General features: G+C 42.7%; 1 protein-coding gene across 1 annotated transcript in view; it reads right to left on the bottom strand.

The window, feature by feature from the left end:
* The window catches only part of LOC121871272, a 144,379-nt gene that overhangs the window by 57,176 nt on the left and 59,425 nt on the right, over nt 1-27,778 (bottom strand). The window lies entirely within an intron of this gene.

A 27,778-nucleotide genomic window follows, 5' to 3' on the forward strand; every position in this document is an offset into this window, starting at 1 on the left:
ATTCTCCTCACTGCCACCAGTTCTCCTCTCTGCCACCAGCTCTCCACCCTGGCACCAATTCCCGTCCCTGACATCAAAAATTCCCTCTTTTCAAAGGTCATCCAACTAAATTATATAAATATTGCATGTACAGTCCCCTTCACTAGTGCGTTTACAGGGGCTCGTCATATAAACATTCCCGCAAATAATTTCTTTGAGATATTTGTTTTAATATTGTTTTAATTTGATTCCACATTATGTTTACTGTTGTGAGTTTCCTTCTCTCTCATGTCAACAAACACAGGGCTGCCACACAGCACAAAACATGACGAGCCCCTGTAAACGCACTAGATTGGGCAGCTAGCAAGATGATCTGGCAAACTAATGTATGACCTAACCTAACCTAACCTAACCTAACCTAACCTAACCTAACCTAATCTAACCTAACCTAACCTAACCTAACAACAGATGAGTAACCAATTGGTAGAATCCATTTTGTTTTCACTTTGGCCTCCCCTCCCCACCCTGTTCTCCCTCATCTCCCCTCTGGTCTCCCTCCCTCCTGATCTCTCTCCCCACTCCGTTCTCTCCCCCTCCCCCTGATCCTCCTCCTTCCTGATCTCCTTTCCCCCCCTGATCACCCTCACCCTGATCTCCCTCCCCCCTGATCACCCTCACCCTGATCTCCCTCCAACTGATCTTCCTTTCCCCCTGATCACACCTCCTCCACCTGATTTCCCTCCCTCCTGACCTCCCCATTAATACTCCTCCCCGTAATCACCCACCATCCTCCTGATCATCTTCCTCCCCTTTAATCCTCCTTCCCCTGATCTTCCATCTCACCCCTCCCCCGATCCTCCGTCTACATATCGCTGACATCATCAATACATTCCAGACACGCCTGAATAAATAATCTCGCTATGACGTCACGCGATCTGGTCTGCTATTACGAGACAAAAAAAAAAATATTTCCAACTAGGATTTAATAGTCGGTGATAGCGCTGGGTCTATGAATTATTTCCCTAATAGTGATTTTAAGGTTATAATGAACTGCTTACAGAGAGAGGTAAGAGATTAGAGCGACAATAAGTAAAGGAAGTTGGAGTTAAGTGTTTGTCTAGATCAGCTGGTAGGAGAGAGTGAGGGGAGAATTATACCAATATGGTCTAAGTCCTTCACCCAGGGGAGCTCCTCAGTACATTATGCTCCGGGGTGATGGTCTAAGTGCTTCACCCAGGGGAGCTCCTCAGTACATTATGCTCCGGGGTGATGGTCTAAGTGCTTCACCCAGGGGAGCTCCACCGAGTACATTATGCTCCGGGGTGATGGTCTAAGTGCTTCACCCAGGGGAGCTCCTCAGTACATTATGCTCCGGGGTGATGGTCTAAGTGCTTCACCCAGGGGAGCTCCTCAGTACATTATGCTCCGGGGTGATGGTCTAAGTGCTTCACCCAGGGGAGCTCCTCAGTACATTATGCTCCGGGGTGATGGTCTAAGTGCTTCACCCAGGGGAGCTCCTCAGTACATTATGCTCCGGGGTGATGGTCTAAGTGCTTCACCCAGGGGAGCTCCTCATTACATTATGCTCCGGGGTGATGTTCTAAGTGCCTCACCCAGGGGAGCTCCTCAGTACATTATGCTCCGGGTTTATGATTATTCCGTTGTTTGTGTGACAGTGGCTCAAATAGTACCTCTTATACTGTATAGTCCTGTTATTAGATGATGATGATGATGATGATGATGATGATAATGATGATGATGATGATGATGATGATGATGATGATGATAATGATGATGATGATGATGATGATGATGATATCGAGAGAGCTCTTGACATACTAGTTTGTTCACTTGTCCATCAGAGGGCAGATGGATATGACACATGACCACTTACCAACCTAATACTACCTCATACTACTGCCACATACTACCTCATACTACTGCCACATACTACCTCATACTACTGCCACATACTACCTCATACTACTGCTACATACTACCTCATACTACTGCCACATACTACCTCATACTACTGGCACATACTACCTCATACTACTGGCACATACTACCTCATACTACTGGCACATACTACCTCACACTACTGGCACATACTACCTCATACTACTGGCACATACTACCTCATACTACTGGCACATACTACCTCATACTACTGGTACATACTACCATATACTATTACCACATACTACATCATACTACTGCCACATAATAGATCATACTGCCACATACCACAAAGCATCAACAGTTCAAGACACTTCGCTTACTATTTTAAGATAATTTCCCATATATCATAACCTAAGCTAACCTAACCTAAGCTAACCTAACCTAACCTAACCTTACTTAACCTAATCTGACGAATGGGGAGAGAAAGATAACAAGGGGGGGGTAGAAGGGAGAGGGAGAAATGGGAAGAAGGAAGGAAAACTAACGTGAGAGATGAAGGAAGACAGAGATGGCGGGGGAGGGACTGAGAAGAAGAATGATGGGAGGAGGAAGAGGAGCGGGAGGAGGAGGAAGAGGAGCGGGAGGAGATGGACGTTTATATAATGGTATCAGTTAGTAAGAGTAGTGAGGCTTCTCTTACCGTAAATATAAATAATATGCGGTAGAGACTAAAGCATTTTTATTGTTGTCATATCTATTTACCCAAGGCTTTTAGCCCCTTGTCAGAGATTGAATACATTTGATGCGACTTATTTTGAACTGGTGAACGTTATATGATATAGAATAGAATAGAATAGGTTAGGTTAGGTTAGGTTAGGTTAGGTTAGGTTAGGTTAGGTTAGGTTAGGTTAATCATAAAGGCGAAAATAAACAGGTAATTAATCTTCAGGTCAACTAATTAATAAACTCTTGCAGGTGTGAGGTGGACCAAGGCACTCGAACCCAGGACAATACAGTACAACACAACCATATACCAGGCCGCGGTAACCCGGGGGGAGGGGGGCGATGTAGGAAGGTGGTGCGAGTACAAAAGAGATTTCCCAAGAAGAAACTGATGCCAAACTCCATGAAAGCTTTTTCTTATATTTCGGGTAACGAGAAAAGTTTGGTCAATCATCGAAAGCAAGAGTTCAAGCTTTGAGCTACGGAATAATGGAGATTTGTGTGTATGTGTGTGTGTGTGTGTGTGTGTGTGTGTGTGTGTGTGTGTGTGTGAGACAGACAGCGAGAGAGAGAGAGAGACAGAGAGAGAGAGAGAGATACACCTTCACATTAACTTTTCACGTGTCAACATTACTCTACGGGTCTAAGAGGTTGTGGCGTCACCTCGCAAATCTCAAGACCCAGATGTGAGAATTCGTTCCCCTTAACTTTACACTGAAAAGATGTACTTAAGGGATATTCTACTACAGTGAGAAACAAATAGACGTGTTAATTTGTAATCTGAAAATACTTACGATAGGTTGAGAAATATAACTGAGTGAGAAATAGTAGAAGTTTCTTGTGGTGGACTGGGGAATATAAAGTGGACTGAGATAAAACAACCAACTGATGGAACTGACTGTGTGCCAACGTTAATGTGAAACTATATCGAATAAGTTGTGTTTATTCAATAAGTTTAATGATGAATGAGTGATTTCAACAGTTAGTTATGTATTTTAAGTAATATAAGTCATGGATGAGTTACTTATACAATATCAGTTGTGTATATTTGCTAACTCTAATAAATTATAAGTTATATAAAGTGTCCATTGCGCGTATTAAGTAGTTTAAGTAAAGAAAGAGTTATCCCAGCAGCAACAGTCGTACGCATAAGCTGATTTAAGTGAACTTTTAGACTGTGATATATATCTGTGTGTGTGTCATAAAAATAATAATAATAATAATAATAATAATAATAATAATAATAATAATAATAATAATAATAATAATAATAATAATAATAATAATAATAATAATAATAATAATAATAATAATAATAATAATAATAAACAGTTTATTAAAAAAGTATGTCTGTGTGTTTGTGCGTCCTCACGAGAATCTCGGAAACTACTTTACCGATCTGTAGTGATGATGGATGGTGTTATATGTAGTGATGATGGGTGGTGTGTTATATGTAGTGATGATGGATGGTGTTATATGTAGTGATGATGGATGATGTTATATGTAGTGATGATTAGATAATAAAATAATAACAGTTTAATGCTAAAAAAATATACTTTGCTGTACCATTATAGTGAAAAATATGGTGGAACTTACATACACCGTTAATAAACTATTGATGGAAGAAGAAATTTTGGGGACTGAACAGTGAGACGATGTGGAGCCTCCCGGAGGGTGGCGTCCTACCGTGGCCTCGAGAATGAGCCGCCCGGAGAAGTGTTCAGACACTCACCCTATCCACAAACATGAGAGTACATTTACAAGGAGATCAGGATGCTGGACGGTTTGCAAACCTTCTACTACAGATTGGGAATGGAACTTTCCCTGTTGATTGAGAAGGACAAATAATCATTCCTCAAGGATGTGGAAATGTTGTAAAGTCCTCAACTGAGCTCACTAACATGGTCTACCCAAACATTATCCACCACTACAAGGATCACAAGTGGCTGCGTGAAGGCGCAATTCTGGCGCCAAGGAATGAAACAGTGGCTGAAATCAACATGACTCTACTCAGACAGCTTCCAGGCAGTGAGACCTCATTCAAATCTGTTGATACAGTAATCGACCAGGACCAAGCAGTCCAGTACCCTGCAGAATTCCTTAATTTTTGGGAGCCCGCTGGAATGCCTCCTCACCACCTCACTCTCAAGATTGGAACCCCTATAATGCTCTTAAGAAATCTTGAACCACCAATCCTCTGCAATGGCACAAGACTGGTGGTGAAGAACATGATGCCACATGTACTGGAAGCTACAATACTGACAGGAAAAGCTAAAGGAGAGGACGTGTTTATACCAAGGATACCTCTCATCACCACTGACCTGCCATTTGAGTTCAAGCGACTTCAGTTCCCGGTTAAAGTGAGCTTTGCCATGACCATCTACAAAAGCCAGGGACAGTCCCTAAAGATGGTTGGCCTAAACCTGGTGTTTCCTTGCTTCTCTCATGGACAGTTCTATGTTGGATGCTCCAGAGTGGGAACTGGCTTATCTATACATACTTGCTGCTAATGGCAAAACCAAAAATGTGGTCTACCTTAATGCACTACAGTGAGACAATGTGGAGCCTCCCGGAAGGTGGCGTCCTACCGTGGCCTAGCGAAAGAGCCTCCACACACGATTCACAATATATGCCTCCACACATGACTTACAATATATGCCTCTGCACATGACTGTTACAATATATGCCTCCCCACATATGAATGCTACAATATATGCTTCCACATATGACTTACAATATACAGGGGTATACCTCCACACACACATGCCTCTCCACATGACTGTTACAATATATGCCTCCACACATATGACTGCTACAATATATGCTTCCACATAGGACTTTCAATATACAGGGGTATGCCTCCACACACATGACTTACAATATATGCCTCCACATATGACTTACGATATATGCCTCTACACACGACTCACAATATATGCCTCCACACATGACTTACAATATATGCCTCCACACACATGACTCACAATATATGCCTCAACACATGACTTACAATATATGCCTCCACACATGACTTACAACACATGCCTCCATACACATGACTTACAATATATGCCTCCACACACCTGACTCACAATATATGCCTCCACACCTCTTACAACATATGCCTCCACACACATGACTCACAATATATGCCTCCACACATGACTGTTACAATATCTGTTTCCTCCCGGTAAGTTCAATGTTTGCAGTTGAGAAAATAATGCTCTCTCCCACGTTCATATTCTCAGTATTTTCTTATTTCTCTTTCATTCCCATTTTTCCCTTCTCTCCTTAATCCTCTTTCGCTTTTATTTTGTCTCATAATTCCTCCTTTAGTCTCATACTGTCTCTCACAATCTCTCCTGTGCTCTCACGTCGTCTCCCGTTTTTCCTCCTTTCGCTTTCGTTATTCCACATTCGTTCTCACATTCTCTTTCTACTCCTTATCTCTTTCGTTATCGTATTCTCGTTGTATCTTTTTTTTTAATTATTTTTTCTTTATCTCTCTTTCGTTATCAAATTTAATTTATCTCTGTCTCTCTTATTATTCCTCTATCGTTATTTATCTTCCTCAATATTCCTCTTTCGTTCTATCACTCTGTCTCTCGTTACTGTTCGTTCTCATCCTCCTTCCTCCAGCCTACATATGGAGTAAGGTCAGTTCCGTGTATATAACCACAAACTGAAGCTCTATAGGGCGAGTCAGGTCAATCAGTCAATTCATTACACTGCAGTTACACGCCACTAAATGGAAGTCTCTCATATATATATACCTGGGGGGAAACGATACCTGGATACACTCTTTACTAGTCCTTCTTATCTTTCCTACTCTTTGTCACCTTTTCTTCCTACTCTTTCCTTACTCTTGTCCACCATTTCTCCATTTTTACTCTTTCCATCCCTACAACACACACACACACACACACACACACACACACACATACATCCCACGCACACAGACATCCCAACGCACACACCCCCCCCACCCCACTCCCACCCCCACCCCACACCCACACACCCTACCCCACCCCCCACACACAAAATGTATTATTCAGTTCGGTCACCACAAGGAGGCTGTCCCATCTTCCTCTATAAAAACACAACACATCCAATATTTACACAACACACAGGCACAGCGAGTTCCTCCACCTGGTCCAGTTTTAACACAGCATCCACAGCGTGTAAGAGAAGCAAGTTAAGAATAATAGAAAGCTTGTGTATGAAGCCATAACTACACTTGAGTTTAAGGTCAGTAATTCTTTCACCAGTCTCTGTATATTGTGTTGAGGCGAGCCACTACTACCCTCGTGTATTTATTTAGTGCTCGTGTATTTTAGCTTGTGTATATGTATACAGTATGTATATGTATATGTATATGTATATGTTTATGTATTTCACGTAATTCTGTTTTTTTTTAATTATTTGTATATTGTGATTTTCTTTTATAATTTATAATATTTTTTTCTCAGTATTATGATATAAATCCTGGACATGTAATAACTAGGTGGAATATTTAACACGGCTTAGTGATAATACTAATCAGGAATGTGGTATTTTTAGTGCCAGTATTTGCTGTTATGTCTGTATCGTTATTCAACATTATACACGGGAAGTTTGCCAGAATCTCTATACCTGCACAGGTAGTCGGGGTCGTGATGCCTCGATGCCCACAGTAATATCACATCACTGTTATAATATAGTGGTTAACACAACACTTAAGGCCCAGGCGTATCAATATAATACTATAATCTATAACGAACCAAATAATTCGTATACAGGGTGATCAAAAACTCCCTTTGCACCTGTGGTAATTAACAGTATAGTTGTTCCTTGTTATACCTACATTGCTATATACATATTCTTACTTACGGCAAATATTGGGAATGGTATCACTTCCAACATTTACTGTGACCATTTCCAGTATCTGCTGAAAGTAGGAAAGGTAAACAGGGTCTTTTGTAACACCTGTACAAACACTCCGTACACTTTAACCCACAGTTTAAGACAGGCAAGTGAGGGGCGCCACCACTGAACAATTAAATACCATTATTCTCAACTTGTTGAGTAAGTTAACCTGAGCTGATGATGAGGCATAAACATATAAACGCCAGTAATAATGTTGGTATCACTCCTCACTACGTCCCTGACTACACCGGATTCAGTCACATTTCTAACAACAAATGAGTGACTAGTAACTACAGCTGCGCTCATCCCGACCAATAGTGTGATTATGGTCCCTCACGTGAACAAACAACACATTAAACTCTTGTCCATAGTGTTTATTTATTTTTGTGTTGCTTTTATTGGTTTCTGTTTGTCCAGTGTACAACAATTTACTGTGTGTACATAGTACCTCGTGTACACACCCACATGTGCATATCGTGCTATTTTTTTATGGGAAACTTTTTAACTGTACAATTGTTCTCAACAATTGCTGCCAATTCCTTCAGTAAATATGTGCACAAAAATATATCACTAGAGGAATGTTTCTCTGATTATTGTCATTGCTTTTGTGATGACCCAGCTGACGTGTTGATGTAAGCTGGGCTGGACTCCCTGTGTATATGCAAACTTTTTTTTACTCGGAATAGCCCACCCGGGCTTAGGTCATCGACACCCAACGGGCCTAGGAGGTGAAAAAATAAGAGTAAAAAGAAATTGAAAATAGAAGAGAAAAAGACCAAATTCATTTACACCACGGAGATGCCGGAAAACCAGTTTTTTGAAGTGAGACAGATTGTATGAATATGGAAACACAGAAGAAAGCAGAGCATTCCACAGTTTAGCTGTGTGAGAAAAGAAGGATGTACTATAACGGGTTATTCTTTTGTGACCGACATCCACAGAGAAACGGTGGGCACCGTGGGAAAAACGAGTGGTACGAGCCCACGGCCTTGCTGGCAGTACACAGGATGCCAAATCCACCTAACATTGCCCGTTAAAGTACCTGTAAAAGAGAGAGAATGAAGCAACAGTGCAGCAAAGAGAAGGGGAAGAAAGATTGTCAACTAAAGGAGGAGAGTTAATAAGACGAAATGCCTTTGATTCCGCCCTATCTAACAGTTGGACAGGAGAAGAGCCACCCCAGATATGAAAGTAGTACCCGCAAGTTAGGACGAATGAATCCCTTATAAAACTGAAGTAACTGCTCAGGAGTGAAGTAGCTACGGAATCTGTACAGCATCCCTAGCTTTCGGGAGGCAGCTTTAGCAATGTTGTGGATGTGTGACTTCCATGACATATTAGAGGAAATGGCCTACCACATCTATTTTAAAATTTGGAAGAATGATTGCATCCTGAAATGTGATTGGTGGGAGATCTTCGATTTTGGAAAGTGTAATTGGTAAATACTGTGTTTTATTACTATTGAACTTAACCAAGTTTCTACTTCCCCATTCCGAGATGCTGCACAGTTCCGCATTGATAGTTGAAACGATAACAGCTCTAGAAACAGATCTAGTTTGAGAATTGGGGGGAAGGGAAAAAATATGAAGAAGAGTGAAGAGTAGAATCAACAGTGTAAGAATGGTTAGAATTAGTTGTAGTGTGAAGTAAATCATTGATAAAAAGAAGGAAGAGAGTAGGTGAAAGAACAGAACCCTGTGGGACACCACTATTGGTAAAGAAAGAGCGGGAGATCGATCCCTCGACAACAACTGCCATGGATCGGGGTTCAAGGAGGCTAGAGATTAGAGAACAAAATGGGGGAGAGAAACCATCAGAGGGAAGTTTAGAAAGCAAAGACTTGTGACACACCCTGTCAAATGCTTTGGAGATGTCGAGGGCCACGACGAAAGTTTCCCCATAATCCCTTAGAAAGGATGACCAAAGATGGGTGCAATAGGAGACCAGATCACCAGTAGATCTTGCCTGGCGAAAGCCATACTGGCGATCCGACAAAAGAGAAAGGCGTTCAAGGTGGAGGAGGAAATGCGAGTTTAAGATAGATTCGAAATTCTTAGAGAGGGATGAAGTTAGGGCAATGGAGCGATAGTTAGAGGGATTAGAATGGTCACCCTTCTTCGGGATGGGCTGAATCGAGGCATGCTGCCAAGAAAGCGGAAAAGTTTGGGTTTTGAGGCAAAGGCGAAAGAGGCGGGCAAGCACTGGGGCCAGAACTTCAGCTCACTCCCTCAGAACACGCGGGGGAATTCCGTCCGGTCCATGCGCCTTACTCACATCCAACCTGGATAACACACCGGCAACCCTAAGAGTGGAGATTATAGGAAAGTGCATAGGTTCAGTAGGAGGTGCAGGAAAAGGAGGGGTAGACTTGGAATAGCCTAAGTTGGAGTTAGAGGAGAATATGGTACCAAAGAGAGGGAGAGTTGGCTATAGAGTTATGAGGTCGGAAGAAAGGAGGAAAAGAAGGAGTGCATAAGTTATTACAGATGTTTTTGTTTAAGGACCAGAAGAATTTACTAGAAGAAGAGTTAGTCAGGTCAGCAGTCTTTCTTTTTTATAAAATTCCGCTTGGCCCGACGAAGAATAGCCTTTTAACGATTCCTAGAAGTAATGAAAGAGGAGTGGGCAATAGGAGGAGGAGATAGTTTCATAGCTTGATATGCCCTATCTCTCTCCCTACATGCAAGAGAACAGGAGCGATCAAACCATGATTGTAGAGTGAAAGTTTTGGTAGAAGATGGCATAAATACACTCATACCACCCTGTATAACCCCAGCAATGCTGTCAGCACATACCGAGACGTCCGAGTGGAAAAGCCACATTCATCCCAGGGAAAGTTGGAGAAGAATTCTCGCAAGGATTATCAGTTTGCCCTCCAATAGTGCCATAGTTGACGTTTAGAGTGGGGTGGGGGAGGTGGTCGTGCCCAGTTTGATTTAATAGAAATAAGAAGGTGATCAGAAGACCCTAAGGGGGCAGAAATTGAGTATGAATAGTGTGGGGGGTTAGAGGTAAAACAAAGATCAAGAATGTTAGCAAGTTGATCGAGTCGATCTGGAACACGTGTAGGGTGTTTAACTATTTGTTCCAGATCAATAAGTAAGGTAAAAGAGAGAGAGTGCCTCAGCTCCACCTGGGTCATTCGTTGCAGAGCCAAGCCACTCTCTGTGATGTACATTGAAATCCCCTAGGTAGAGGATCTCGGTGTTGGGGTGTGCGGATAGCAACGACTCCTGGCAAGAAGTGATATAGTCAAAGAATTCCAAATAGTTGGTTGAGTTGGGAAAACAGTATAGGAAACAAAGATAGATATTCATAGTTGGTAGAGATATTTTGAGCCAGTTGACATCATAAAGGGAAGATTCAAGATCTGTGAGTCGAGCTATAGGTGTACGTGTGTTGAAGTAGGCGCATACACCTCCCTTAGAACGGAAAGAGATTTGGGCGAAGCTGCTTTGGTCAGCTGAAGTTCAGATAGTTGTAATAGATCGGGGGAAGAGTTTAATAGAAGGAAAATTGGATCCGAGGCCGAGAATATTGGAAAAATTAAGTGTGAATTAGCCGATCCTCCAGCAACCGCGGTGACGTCAGTTTAGGCCCAAGTAGTTTGATAATGATCAGGTCGGCACAACCTTCCCGACCAGTGGGATCCATCCGAGAAGACCCTGCTTCAATATTAATGTCAACTGATAACATAGGAGAATAAAGGAATAAAAAGAATAGAACAGATCAACAGTTGAGTTGTCAATAGTAAGAGAAACAATTGAGACCCTGCAATTGTGTGTAGATGTGGCAGAAAGTCAGATCATCAACCTGGGACTTGGTCACATATGGCAGCAGGGTCTACCATTAGACAACACATTATGCTTCCAATATCTTCCCAGGTGGTAGTACCTCCCTGTTTGGTAGCTGCCTACTACCTAACGTGTTGATGTAAGCTGGGCTGGACTCACTATGTGTAAGCTGGGCTATGCTCACTATGTGTAAGCTGATGTGTTGATGTAAGCTGAGTTGGACTCACTCTGTGTAAGCTGGTCTAGAATCACTACGTGTAAGCTGGACTAGACTTCCTATGTGTAAGCTGGACTAGACTCACTATGTGTAAGCTGGACTAAACTCACTATGTGTAAGCTGGACTAGACTCACTATGTGTAAGCTGTTACACTCACTATGTGTAAGCTGACCTAGACTCTCTATGTGTAAGCTGATCTGAACTCACTATATGTAAGCTGATCTGGACTCTCTATTTATAAGCTGGACTAGACTCACTATGTGTAAGCTGGACTAGATTCACTATGTGTAAGCTGACTAAACTCACTATGTGTAAGCTGAACTGGAATCACTGTGTAAGCTGGACTAGACTCACTATGTGTAAGCTGACTAAACTCACTATGTGTAAGCTGGACTAGATCTCAATATGTGTGGATTTCTATGTGTAAGCTGACTAAACTCACTATGTGTAAGCTGAACTGGAATCACTGTGTAAGCTGGACTAGACTCACTATGTGTAAGCTGACTAAACTCACTATGTGTAAGCTGGACTAGATTCACTATGTGTAAGCTGCTACACTCACTATGCGTAAGCTGACGTGTTGTTATACAGGTTCCAACACTTATGTAAATTGACAAAAATATTGAGAAATTCAATAAAAGAAAAATGAAGGAAAATTACGACGAAACACACACACACACACACACCACACACACACACACACACACACACACACACACACACACACACACACACACACACACACACACACCACCCCTCACACACACACACACACACACACACACACACACACACACACACACACACACACACACACACACACACACACACACACACACACACACACACACACACACACACACACACACACACACACACCACACACTCACACACACACACACAGCACACCCTCACACACACACACACACACACACACACACACACACACACACACACACACACACACACACACACACACACACACACACACAAATAAACACATCCATTTAGCAAAAAAAAAATTAATAACAAACATTTTTAAAAGAAAATCACAAGGTATCTTTAATCACCAACGTAAAGAAAATACAAACAAACTGGCCACCAGCGAGGATATTTATGTCAGTGCATTTGGCTAAAGAAATATATATATGTATGAGTAACACTGGTATATTTTTCGAAATAATTTGAAATGGTGCAATAATTTGTGGAGCCGCTGGGCAATACGGCACAATAGCTCGTTCAGGCAGAAACACTAAAACTTGTGAAATATGTGCAAATATTTTCCTATTTTTGGCACTAATTGGGGGAGTTTCTTTTTGTATTTTGTTTTTACAAGAATTTTCATACAAGTTCGTTTGGAAGTTATATACAGTACTTTATCATTATTATTATTATTATTTTATTATCATTATTATTATTATTATTATTATCATTATTATTATTATTGTTATTATTATTATTATTATTTCGTGTATTTCTGTGAGTTTTAGTCGTTCTATCTTAATGTTATTTCAATTGGTATTTTTCATTGATTTTAAATTCTAAAATATTCTGTTTCATCTCAATTAATTTCAGGCATTGAAGTACAGTGGGAAAGAAGTAGGAGGGGGGAGGGAAAGGACGATGGGGAGGAAGAGAGGGAGAGGTGGGGAAGAGAGGGGAGAAAGAGTGAGAGAGGAGGGGTTGGAGAGAAAGAGGGGAGAGGAGGGGAGGGGGAGGCAGAGGGGGGAGAAAAAGAGGAGGAAGAAAGGGGGAAGAGGAGGAAAAGAAATGGACATAAAAGACTGAGAAAAGAACAATGAAAGAAAAGTGGAAAAGGAAGAGGATGAAGAAGTAAACAAAGAGAATATGAAAAAGGTGGGAAAAAAGCTTAGAAGTATTTAAATCATCTTGTGTCACAGAAAGACTTCTGGTTGAAGCGCGTTTGATTAAGGAATTAAAATCAATAAACCTTAGTGATGGTCAGTTCAAAACTGATAATATGTTACATAAATTTATTTGTCAGTGGCCCAAGGTTAAAAATGCTTTGAAAACCTTTGATATAGATGTATAATAGTTATTTTGTGGGTCCCTTATTTTTGACCTGACCTGACTAGTCACGTCACCCCATTTCTCTTAAGCTCCTCTACGTGTGTGTAGGTGTGCGGATTAGTGGATGACATCATTATGACCTGACCTCATGTTTTATAAGGTCACCCTGTACATTTAAGCCTCTCTCTGTCCATGTAATCCAGTTGCCTCTGAAGATGTCTTGAATAAAGACGAAAGCTAAGGTGCTCCGTTGTTTCCCTTTTCCCGTGTGATTTTATCAAGATTTATCTTATCCATGTTTTCATTGTGGGATCTACATGAAATATATATATATATATATATATATATATATAATATATATATATATATATATATATATATATATATATATATATATATATATATATATATATATATATATATATATATATATATATATTATAAAAAAGAGAAAACCTAGATAAAATGTTCGTCAAAAGTTAAAAAAAAATTAAAAAAAAATGAAAAATAAATAATGAAAAATCACAGTCGTCTAAAAAAATATGAAATAGCAATATGACAAAAAATTTGGCTTTTCATGGATTATTTTTTCCCCAGGGACCACCAACAAGCAAGGGAGGGCGGGTGTTGAGAGACAGGGAGCCGACCTTAATGACATGTCACTCATATCCTCCATGTAGAGTATAAAGACGAGGGGGCCAGTGTGGAGAGAGAGAGAGGAGACTATACTTTTCCTGTGTGTCTCGCTAATTACAAACTATGGCTTAAGACTCCCTCACACCAGATAAGACCCACTCACGGGCCGACCTCAGTAGTTACTATATCAACAGGGATTACCTCTACGTCTCGGCTACCAAACCTAACCTAACCTAACCAACCTAGGGTATCTCCACTGCACTCAGATGTAAATACATATAGTCCCCTTCGCTAGTGCGTGTACAAGGGCTCGTCAGGTTTTTGCGGTGTGGCAGCCCTGAATTAAATCTAAATAGTATTAAAACAAATATCTCAATGGTAATGATTTGTAGAATGTTATATGAGAAGCCCCTATAAGCCCCTAATTTTACAGTTGGGAAAATTAAGGTAGCCGAGTGCAGTATCAGCCACAATGCCTCCTTATGTACCATAGGCTTGGTACACAGTGAAATGTACACAAGATCTAAAAAGCATCTGTATACATTGGGTCCGATGATTTTCTAAATGATCAATACACCTAGGATGCAACAAGATTAATCTATTTTCTCCTGAATGTGCACATACATAACAATACTTACTATGGATAAAGCAGAAAATATCGCTAGCAAGTGATATATGACACTCCACATCGTCTGTGAAGTCAGATTGCTTCGCGCGAAACGTGTACAGATATTTTTTTGATCGTGTGCACCAAATCTGTCAGGCCTATGGGACACAGTTTCATTTTGCCAGGGGAAATACCTCTTAATCCCTCATGAATGTGGTACAAACAGTATTTATCTCCAGCGCCAACTGTTGCCTTCATAATAAAAGAATTACATTACAAGTACAGTCGATACACTAATGTGGAAGTGCAGCGATTGATTTATATAGAGTAGAGTAGAGTAGAGTAGAGTATGTGAAGCCCCAAAACACACACAGACAGCAGGAAGGATGGAGCTCATCAGATCACGTGTTGGTAACCTGCCAAATAGGATTAAAGTCGAAATAGTTTAGAAGAAGTATAGAGGAATAAAAAAAAAACACAAGGAGGATAAAAGTTGAGAAGCTGGAAGACAAAAGTGTAAAACTAGACTTCCATAAGAAGCTGACTGAGAAATTGGACTTTGAACTAAATGAGGTGAGAGTTTTATAGGACAGGTGAAGGACGCAACACTGAACACTGCCAACAGGGTGTCTGGAGTTGTCATAGTTTGTTATAGCTTTTGTTTATAAGAATATTTGAGCTTCAACAACTAATCCCTTAAGCAGGTCCACACACTAAACAACAACTATTCTATTTAGGCACGTACAGTAAGCAGGTCCACACACTAAACAACAACTATTCTATTTAGGCACGTACAGTAAGCAGGTCCACACACTAAACAACAACTATTCTCTTTAGGCACGTACAGTAAGCAGGTCCACACACTAAACAACAACTATTCTATTTAGGCACGTACAGTAAGCAGGTCCACACACTAAACAACAACTATTCTCTTAGGCACGTACAGTAAGCAGGTCCACACACTAAACAACAACTATTCTTTTAGGCACGTACAGCAAGCAGGTCCACACACTAAACAACAACTATTCTCTTTAGGCACGTACAGTAAGCAGGTCCACACACCAAACAACAACTATTCTATTTAGGCACGTACAGTAAGCAGGTCCACACACTAAACAACAACTATTCTCTTTTAGGCACGTACAGTAAGTCCACACACCAAACAACAACTATTCTATTTAGGCACGCAAGTAAGCAGGTCCACACACTAAACAACAACTATTCTCTTTAGGCACGTACAGTAAGCAGGTCCACACACTAGACAACAACTATTCTCTTTAGGCACGTACAGTAAGCAGGTCCACACACTAGACAACAACTATTCTCTTTAGGCACGTACAGTAAGCAGGTCCACACACTAAACAACAACTATCTCTATTTAGGCACGCACAGTAAGCAGGGTCCACACACCAAACAACAACTATTCTCTTTTAGCACGTACAGCAAGCAGGTCCACACACTAAACAACAACTATTCTATTTAGGCACGTACAGTAAGCAGGTCCACACACTAAACAACAACTATTCTCTTTAGGCACGTACAGTAAGCAGGTCCACACACTAAACAACAACTATTCTCTTTAGGCACGTACAGTAAGCAGGTCCACACATTAAACAACAACTATTCTCTTTAGGCACGTACAGTAAGCAGGTCCACACACTAAACAACAACTATTCTCTTTAGGCACGTACAGTAAGCAGGTCCACACACTAAACAACAACTAATAATCAAGGAAATTTATTCAACATTGAAAACTGAATACGGTAAGAGAAGTGCATGAAGGAGACAGTTAAGAGAAAGGGGAAGAAGAGGAATAAATGGATAATAGGGAAGAAGAAGAAGAAGAGTGTAATGTCAGGAGAAAGACGATAAAGAAGTTGGTAAGAGTGAGGGAGGAGGAGAGTGGGTGAGGATTTTATTAAAGACGAGACATGAAAAAACTTGTGAGAAAAAGCAAGATAGGAGGAGATTGTGTTAAGAGAAGAGGTGTTCTGAATAAGGAAGAGGAAGAGGAGGTGGAACAGGAGGAGGAGAAGGAAGAGGAGGAGGAGGAGAGGTGAAAAAATAAAAAGGAGAAAAAAAGAAGAAGACAAAGATGGAATGTTGACTTTGTATACGATAGGAAGAAGTTCGACTGTCATTTGTTTGTGTGTTGTGAGAGAATGAAGAGTGAGAATTAATAGGGTAAGTGGGCAAGGGAAATGGGGGTGGGGGGTCAGGTTAGGTCAGGTTCGGTTAGGTTAGGTTAGGTTAGGTTCGGTTAGGTTAGGTTAGGAAGATTAATCTTAAGGTATAATAAGCTGGAGGCGGGGGGGGGGGTCTAATATTCAGGTGATCCGCAAATTAAACTGTATTTCTGTCCGTGAGGAGGAATTGAGGAGAAGCTTAACTAAGTTTGTCGGGACGAGTGATGAAGATAAGTTATGAGGAGAGCAAAGTTTGCCTGAGTGAAGGAAGAGGAACAACTTAGTGTGATCCCAACATGAGGGGAGATAAGATAACCTAACCTAACCTAAACTAACCAAAGTATACAGTAACCTAACCTAACCTAACCAAAGTATACAGTAACCTAACCTAACCAAAGTATACAGTAACCTAACCTAACCTAACCTAACCCCAACACTTTAAAAAACATGGAACTGTAAAAGCAAATGATAATTTTAACCCCCCCCCCAAAAAAAAAACATAGGTGGAGCCCCGAGAATAAATATATGTACTAAAAGAAAACAGAGGGGTGGTAGAGACAGCCAATTGTTTTGAGGGGGCGTTACGTTAGTGAAGACGACAGATAAGATAAGGAACTCTTAGATATTTTAAAAGGTTTGGATAATGAAAACGTGTGAGTGAGTTTAATGATGTGTGTGTGTGTGTGTGTGTGTGTGTGGGGCGTGGACATGAGGAAATACACGATAGCTGACAACATTAGTAGTGAAGATTTCTAACATTTCAAGAAAGACAGTGACACCAATATCTCTAACTGCGATCTCCTACGAAAGAAATGATAGAATAGTAATGAAGAAGGAAGTAGTAAAGATGTTTGTGAGAGTTGAGATACTATTGAATACCGTTTATAGTTTTAATAAAATAAATGAAGCCTATGTTAAGAGTGTGTTTGGATGGGTGGGTGGTGGTGGTGGGTTATGGTGGGTGGTGATGGTGGGTAGTGGGTGGTGGTGGTGGGTTATGGTAGGTGGTGGTGGATTATGGTGGGTTATAGTGGGTGTTGGTGGGTTATGGTGGGTTATAATGGGTTATAGTGGGTTGTAGTGGGTGGTATGGTGGGGTGGTGGATTATGGTGGGTTATAGTGGGTGTTGGTGGGTTATGGTGGGTTATAATGGGTTATAGTGGGTTGTAGTGGGTTATGGTGGGCTATAGTGGGTTATGGTGGGTTATAGTGGGTTATGGTGGGCTATAGTGGGTTATGGTGGGTTATGGTGGGTTATAGTGGATTGTAGTGGGTTATGGTGGGCCATAGTGGGTTATGGTGGGTTATAGTGGGTTATGGTGGGTTATAGTGGGTTATGGTAGGTTATAGTGGGTTATGGTAGGTTATAGTGGGTTATGGTAGGTTATGGTGGGTTATAGTGGGTTATGGTGGGTTATAGTGGGTTATAGTGGAATGATAGCGGCTAGTATGAAGATATGGGAATAAAACAGATGGTATCTTAGACCTATATCGTGGAAGAAAAACACCACCACAGCTGCTAGTGGCCGTAAATATAAGAAGGAAAGATGACTATGTGTCGGTCTTAATTCTATCTGACCTAAGCTGTAGTAGTGAAGAGATCCCAAGAGTCAAGAAAATACCAGAAAATACAAAGCAGGAAAAATGATATATTCATTACATGTTGAGGATGAAAGTTATCTCTCTCATACGCTCGTCCCAACAGGTGTGTGGCGTCCTGTTATCTGTTCGAGCTTCTCCTAAACAGCCACGACCCGTTTCTGAAATCATTACCTTTATTTCTCTCTGGGGTGGCACTTACACGTGTAGGCACCTGTTAAACGAGGCACTCAGCCATCAACTCGCCCGGGGAGACGGTCACTAGAGGAAGGTTCACCCTCACACAGGAAGCAATACCATTAACAGAGGAAGATAAGATTGTTGGGAGTCTGTTAGAGACGCGCTGTTCTACTATTATGAACTGACTGTATTCTGAGAGGGGGAGAGAGTCACGGTGCTTGGGAGAATGTGTTTATAATGCGTTAGGGGGTGGCAGGAAGGAAGAGTCGACTGTAAATGTTGGGAAGATTATTGAATTATTACATTACCACCTTGTAAATGAAAGGGTGTTGGATACTGTTGTGGGAGTAACACAGCGTCGTGGGGTGTGAGGGTGGTAGACGCCATGACTGTACCTTAGTAAATAAACAAAATAAAGCCATTGGAAGATTTGAATACAAGTGTGTGAGGGCGTAGAGGAGAGTTAGGCTCTATTACTATAAAAGAAAGGGTGTTAGATACTTTCGTGGATGCAAGGTTGTGTTCAGTATAAGGGAAGAGGAAAGCATAAATGACAGGACAGAGAATAACACCATAAACAAAATACGGTCTGGAGGAACACAGAGAATAAGATGGAAATAGACTTAGAGATTTTTTTTTAAACTTTCATAAAAAAATAAAAAATAAACTAGACCGTCTTATTATAGAAAGACACAAGGAAGATTATCTGACTGAGGTATATGTTGCTGGTCTGGTATAGTCATGTCAACACAGGTCGTTGGTCTGATATATGCATGTCAACACAGGTCGTTGGTCTGATATATGCATGTCAACACAGATCGTTGGTCTGGTATATTCATGTCAACACAGGTTGCTGGTCTGATATATTCACAGATCGTTGGTCTGGTATATTCATGTCAACATGTCGTCTGGTTCTTCATGTCAAACTCGCAACAAAACTCTTGAAAGCTTCATCAAATTAGTCAGTTCTTGAATACAATGACAAAATTTCATTGAGTTAACGTGAAGAATATTACCCTGAGCCGAGACCTGTGCAGGAACACCCAGTATATAATAAAGAAGACAAGTGCGAGGTGAAGGAAGAAAAGGTGTATTTGAGGTTGTTATTGCTTGGTACTCGACTCTCAGGGGCAAAGTGAGCGCCGAACTCCTAACGCGAGTGCCAGATGGCGCTTAATGAGAACTCACTTTACCATTATAAGACAGAGATATACGGCGGTAAAGGAAAGTGAATTAAACTTTCCAGTGGTGATGGCTCCTCGCCTCTTTCTGGTAACGATTTTAGCTTTGTGTAATTCACTATAGTGTCGCCCTCCCCGCCACCCACGCTGGGCCGACGTGTGGTGCCGCCCTCCCTGCCACCCACGCTGGGCCGACGTGTTGTGCCGCCCTCCCCGCCACCCACGTTGGGCCGACGTGTGGTGCCGCCCTCCCTGTCACCCACGCTGGGCCGACGTGTGGTGCCGCCTTCCCTGCCACCCACGCTGGGCGGCCATGTGGTGCCCACTCTTCCTGTCACCCACGTTGGGCGGCCATGTGATACAGTTGAGTTTAATTAAGAGAAACTATTAAACAGCATCACGTGGCCATTAATACTAAACTCTATACATTATGGTCCCGATTGTAGTTCTGAATAAATTACCCATAGAATAATTTATCTAACTTAATTTGTTATTGATTCCGGCAATAGCCAGCCATTTGTCAGGTCACAGCCGGCACCCATATCTGGGTTAGTCATTAAACTTCAGGTTATTTCAAAACCTTTCCCTTTAATAATGATGTGGCGGTCACCTGTAGACTGAGACACCTTCCGGCAGGTAAGAGCACAACACTGGCAGCCACTCATCATCACTCAGACGCTTATTTCTCCATCACCGGAAAAAAATGCATTTGCAAGTGAGTGAAAAGAGGACCTGAACACCGCTGCCTGTGATTCCAACTTTGACAATTTTAAAAACAATTCAGGCAATCAGGAGGACACACTCGATGGCCGGAAAGTTGCTGAGGAATGAGGTCCTTTTGGTACGAAGCGTCCAAGGTGGTGGTAATGATGGTGGTGGCAGTGGTAATGGTGGTGGTGATAGTGGTGGTTGGTAGTGGTAGTACTGGTGGTGATAGTGGTGGTAGTAGTGGTGGTGGAAGTATTGACGATAGTGGTGGTAATAGTGGTGGTTGGTAGTGGTAGTAGTGATGGTAATGGTAGTGTAAGTAGTGACGATAGTGCGATAGCGGTAATAGTGGTGGTTGGTAGTGGTAGTAGTGATGGTAATGGTAGTGTAAGTAATAGTGGTGGTTGGTAGTGGTAGTAGTGATGGTAATGGTAGTGTAAGTAGTGACGATAGCGATAGTGGTGGTAATAGTGGTGGTTGGTAGTGGTAGTAGTGATGGTAATGGTGGTAGTGACGAGTGGTGGTGATAGTGGTGGTTGGTAGTGGTAGTAGTGATGGTAATGGTAGTGTAAGTAGTGACGATAGTGGTGGTTGGTAGTGGTAGTAGTGATGGTAATGGTAGTGTAAGTAATGACGATAGCGGTGGTAATAGTGGTGGTTGGTAGTGGTAGTAGTGATGGTAATGGTGGTGTAAGTAATGACGATAGTGGTGGTAATAGTGGTGGTTGGTAGTGGTAGTAGTGATGGTAATGGTAGTGTAAGTAATGACGATAGCGGTGGGGGCAGGAGACGACGGCTGGCCAGATGGGAGTTTGAGCTTCGTACCAACAAAGAGCCAAACACCGCCATCATACCTTGAGCTAACACACGTGGCGATCACCTTCCCTCCGACGCACACACACACACACACCAATGACTGTCAAACCCACCTTTAAGATCTTCAAAAGAGTCAGACATCCACAATAACAAGCACAACCACCCACAACAACAACCACAACCACTCACAACAATAACCACCCACAACAACAACCACCCACAACCACCCACAACAACAACCACAACCACTCACAACTACAACACCCACAACAACAACCACAACAACAACCCACCCACAACAACAACCACCCATAACAACAACAACAACCCAACCAACAACAACAACAACCTCAACCACCCACCATAACAAGCTGACTTCCTTGAGTGTCCTTGCCAAACAAACGGACAACACAGACGCTCATCACCGGGTCTATAGATGCCTGGAGTCTGGTTTTAATTGGTTCGACTTCACCAGATTGCTCCGACTATTGGTTCATCTTGCAGGGGAGGGAGAGAGAGTCTTAAGTGTACACCCGCCTCGAGAGCATATACGCCAGATCACCGACAGAGAACTCGTCAAGGCAAAGGAAGGTGTCGACATCAAAGAGGGAGGGAAGGAGCAGCGAGGCGCCTCTCTCACAGTGCAAGAATTGAACCTCATGAGACACACCCCCCCACTCCCTCCCACCTACCCAATATGGCAGTGGTCTGAACCTGTGTACCTTAGTAAAATCAAGAGTGAAATTTTAGGACTCTAGAACTTTTTGTTTTCCTTATTATACGTCTTAAAATAGAATAATTATTTAGGATTCTGATATAAAAAGAAAATGAACCTCTATAGTATATATAAAACACTGTACTTGCAAGATATTCATAGTGTCTGTGAATATACCATAACAAAGCAAATAATAATCCGTGCGTTTTTATTCTTCAGTAGAATGTCTTAACCAATCACGGATGATGGTAGGCTCATGCTCTATTTAATAATACAACTCTCACTCATTCTCAGAGTTGGCACACCACATAACTCACCTAACCTAATTAATTAATGAACTATCAACAGTAATGACTTCACACATCCGGAATGAGAACGGGAGTCCCATTATTTTTTATTAACTGGTTCAGCTCTTGTGTATATCACCTACCTCCCGACCTTGCCTTAGCGAGGACGTCTGAGCTAACTTAACATGATGGTCTCCTCACCTGTATCATGTTTGTCTATAGTCACGCTTATCTTCCTCTAGTTCTCTACTCTCTTTTCAGTCAACTTTCTTACACATCCTCCTCTTTCTCTTCCTTGTAAACCTGTAAATGTTCCTCTTCCTAGTAAACTCATAAAGCCTCCTCTTCCTCAGTCCTAGTAAACTTGAAAATCCTCCTCTTTCTCTTCCTCTTGCTTGTAAACAATATAAATGCTCCTCTTTCTCTTGCTTGTAAACAATATAAGTGACCCCCTTTCTCTTGTCCGTAAACAATATAAATGCCCTCTTTCTCTTGCTTGTAAACAATATAAATACCCCTCTTCCTCTTCCTTGTAAACAATATAAATACCCCTCTTTCTCTTGCTTGTAAACAATATAAATACCCCTCTTCCTCTTCCTTGTAAACAATATAAATACCCCTCTTCCTCTTCCTTGTAAACAATATAAATACCCCTCTTCCTTGTAAACAATATAAATACCCCTCTTCCTCTTCCTTGTAAACAATATAAATACCCCTCTTCCTCTTCCTTGTAAACAATATAAATGACCCCTCTTCGCCCTTAAACAATATAAATACCCCTCTTCACTCTTCATGTAAACAATATAAATACCCTCTTACCTCTTCGCTTGTAAACAATATAAATACCCCTCTTCCTCTTTCGCCCCTTCAAACAATATAAATGACCCTCTTTCTCAACTTGTAAACTGTGTCTTACATCACATAATCATTATCCCAGGTAATGACAAGAGCAATCTTCCCATCTTAAATACTATGTTATGAGGTGAAACATCAGGCTCTCTAACTACCCATGCATCAGCTGTTCTCACACCTGCCTCTTTACTCTACCTCACCCACACCTGACTCACCCACACACCTACTACCTGCCTCACCCACACCTCTCCTCACCCACACACCTGCCTCACCCACCTGCCCCTCACCCACACACCTACCTAGAAACACATGCCTCACACACACCTGCCTCACCCACACACCTACCTACCCACACATGCCTCACCCACACACACCTGCCTCACCCACACACCTACCTCACCCACACACCCACCCCACCCACACTACCTCACCCACACCTGCCTCACCCACACACACCTACCTCACCCACACACCTACACCTCACCCACACACCTCACCCACACCTGCTTCACCCCACACACACCTACCTCACCCACACACACCACCACCTCACCCACACACCTACCTCACCCACACACCTACCTCACCCACACCCCTCTCACCCCCACACCCCTGCCTCACCCACACCTGCCTCACCCCCACACCTGCCTCACCCCCTACCTCACCCACACACCTACCTCACCCACACACCTACCTCACCCACACACCTACCTCACCCACACACCTACCTCACCCACACACCTACCTCACCCACACACCTGCCTGTAGTGTAGTGTAGTGTAGTGTAGTGTCTTGCCTCTGTAGCTAGTCCCCTCTTCTCTTCTCTTTTTTGTTGTTTATCTTGTGCATAATATTCCTTCGCTTGAGGTTTAATTAATGCATCAGGTGAAACACAGGACATTGGATGTTTAGGCAAATATCCCAGGAAATACTTTAGGGTTGTAGACAGATAAAATATTGTTAACACGGCCGCCACAAGTGATTTACTACCTTCAGTCTCATCCTCACCCGTGGATTAAGAGAGCAGGGCCATAAGTCATATATATATTACCCATATAAGCCAGTTTATAGTGTAGCCAGATGTTATACCTTAAGGCAGTACACACGTCAGCTGTACTTTATATACGGTTGGGGAGATGATGACGTCTGAGTGCAGTGCCAGACATAATGAACCAAAAGGTTTACTCTACTTTACTCCACTCTACTCTACAGTACTCTACTCTAACAGGTCGTCAGGTCAACTAGATCCACTTCGATCCTCCACTGTGATTATGGTTATGCCACGTGGACGAGTTGGGTCTGAAACATGAACTAACACGTTGTAGAATATCTTTATTTTACAAGTTCTCTCCTTCACTAATTACGGCACTTTCGTTAATTAATAGTACGTGATTAAATAAAAGTGTGCATTAATTAATCCTCAAGTACACAGGCGGGGCCCCGGTCTGGTCTTCAGTGTGTGGACCATAAAATATTTTAGCCCCGTATTGATTACAACATGAGTAAGCTCGGTCACTGCTCTGGACTGTGACACACGGTTCACTGCTCTGGACTGTGACACACGGTTCACTGCTCTGGACTGTGACACACGGTACACTGCTCTGGACTGTGCCACACAGTACACTGCTCTGGTCTACTGTGACAACGGTACACTACCCTCACCCACGGTAACACACGGTACACTACCTCACCAACAGTAACACATGGTACACTAACCTCACCTACACTAACACACTGTGCACTGCTCTGGTCTACTGTAACACGGTACACTGCCCTGGTCTGTGACACACGGTACAATGCCTTGGTCTATTGTGACACACGGTACACTGCTCTGGTCTACTGTGACACGGTACACTGCCCTGGTCTGTGACACACGGTACATTACCCTGGTGTGTGACACACGATACACTGGCCCTGGTGTGTGACACACGGAACACAAATTTTTCGAATGGTCTGAAAAATGACAGATGAAATTCAATGTGACAAATGTAAAGTACTCAGTATAGGAGATGTAAACAGGGAAACCAGATGAACAGCGATGTTATTGAGAAATCCGACTGAGAGAGAGATTTAGGAGTAATGATAAGTAGGAATCTTAAGCCAAGTAAACAATGTGTATTTGCTCGAAACAAAGCTAATAAGGTACTTGGGTTCAAACAAAGGAGTGTTAGTTACAAGACTAGCGAGGTCATCCTAACACTATATCTTGCGCTTTTGAGACCTCACTTGGATTACGCAGTTCAATTCTGGTCACCGTATTACAGAATGGATATAGAATCCCTAGAAAGAATTCAGAGGAGAATGACAAGACTAATACCGGGCATTAGAAACCTTGAGTACAGAGACAGGTTAAAGCATCTTAATTTACACTCCCTCGAGAGACGTAGAGTGAGGGGCTATATGATCGAGATGTATAAATGGAAGTCAGGGCTAAACAAAGGGGACATTACAAAGGTACTCAAACTTTCCAACCAGGAGCGAACTCGTAACAATGGTTTTAAATTAGACAAATTTAAATTTAGGCGCGAAATAGGTAAACATTGGTTTGGAAATAGAGTAGTGGACGACTGGAACAAGTTACCAAATATCATCATTAACTCGAATACGCTGGATAGCTTCAAACATAGGTTGGATGGATATATGAGCGATAGGGGTTAGGTGTAAATGGGACTGCCCAGTATGGGCCAATAGGCCCGCTGCAGTTTCCTCCATTCTTATGTTCTTATGTTCTGTCCTGGTCTATTGTGACACACGGTACACTACCCTCACCCACAGTGACACACGGTACACTACCCTCACCCACAGTGACACACGGTACACTACCCTCACCCACAGTGACACACGGTACACTACCCTCACCCACAGTGACACACGTGTACACTACCCCACCCACACAGTGACACACGGTGCACTACCCTCACCCACAGTGACACACGGTGCACTACCTACCCACAGTGACACACGGTACACACCCTCACCCACAGTGACCACGGTGACACACTCACCCACAGTGACACACCACTACCCTCACCACAGTGACACACACACCTCACCCACAGTGACACACGGTACACTACTCCTCACCCACAGTGACACACGGTACACTAACCTCACCCACAGTGACACACGGTACACTAACCTCACCCACAGTGACACACGTGACACACGGTACCTAACCTCACCCACAGTGACACACGGTCCACCCACCCAGTAACACACAGTAACACACGGTACACTACACTCACCCACAGTGACACACGGTACACTACCCTCACCCACAGTAACACACACTACCCTCACCTACAGTGACACGGTACACTACCTCACCCACAGTAACACACGGTACACTACTCACCCACAGTGACACACGGACACGGTACACTAACCCCACCAGTGACACACGGTACCTAACCTCTCCCACAGTAACACACGGTACACTACCTCACACCACAGTGACACTACACTACCACCACCCACAGTGACACACGTACACTACCTCACCCACAGTAACACACGGTACACTACCCTCTCCCACCAACACACGGTACACTACCCTCACCCACAGTAACACACGGTACACTACCCTGGTCTATTGTGACACACAGTACACTACACTCACCCACAGTAACACAGGTACACTACCCTGGTCTATTGTGACACACAGTACCTACCCTCTCCCACAGTAACACACGGTACACTACCTCACCCACAGTAACAGTAACACACGGTACACTACCCTCACCACAGTGACACACGGTACACTACACTCACCCACAGTGACACACGGTACACTAACCTCACCCACAGTGACACACGGTACACTACCCTCTCCCACAGTAACACACGGTACACTACACTCACCCACAGTGACACACGGTACACCACACTCACCCACAGTGACACATACACTACCCTCACCCACAGTAACACACGGTACTACCTCTCCCACAGTAACACACGGTACACACTCACCCACAGTGACACACGGTACACTACCCTCACCCACAGTAACACACGGTACACTACACCTCACCCACAGTAACACACGGTACACTACCCTGGTCTATTGTGACACGGTACACTACACTCACCCACAGTAACACACGGTACACTACCCTGGTCTATTGTGACACACGGTACACTACCCTCTCCCACAGTAACACACGGTACACTAAGCTCAGTCACTGACATACGGTACACTACCCTCACCTACAGTAACACACGGTACACTACCTTCTCCCACAGTAACACACGGTACACTAAGCTCAGTCACTGACATACGGTACACTACCCTCACCTACAGTAACACACGGTACACTACCTTCTCCCACAGTAACACACGGCACACTAAGCTCAGTCACTGACATACGGTACACACCTCAGGGTAACATTCATCAAGTTTAACCTCATTCTAAAGTAACTTCACCTAATAATTACCCGCCATCATTGTTAACAGTT

The sequence above is a fragment of the Homarus americanus genome, unplaced genomic scaffold (genome assembly GCF_018991925.1).
Source record: "Homarus americanus isolate GMGI-L3 unplaced genomic scaffold, GMGI_Hamer_2.0 scaffold46973, whole genome shotgun sequence".
Classification (NCBI taxonomy): domain Eukaryota; kingdom Metazoa; phylum Arthropoda; class Malacostraca; order Decapoda; family Nephropidae; genus Homarus; species Homarus americanus.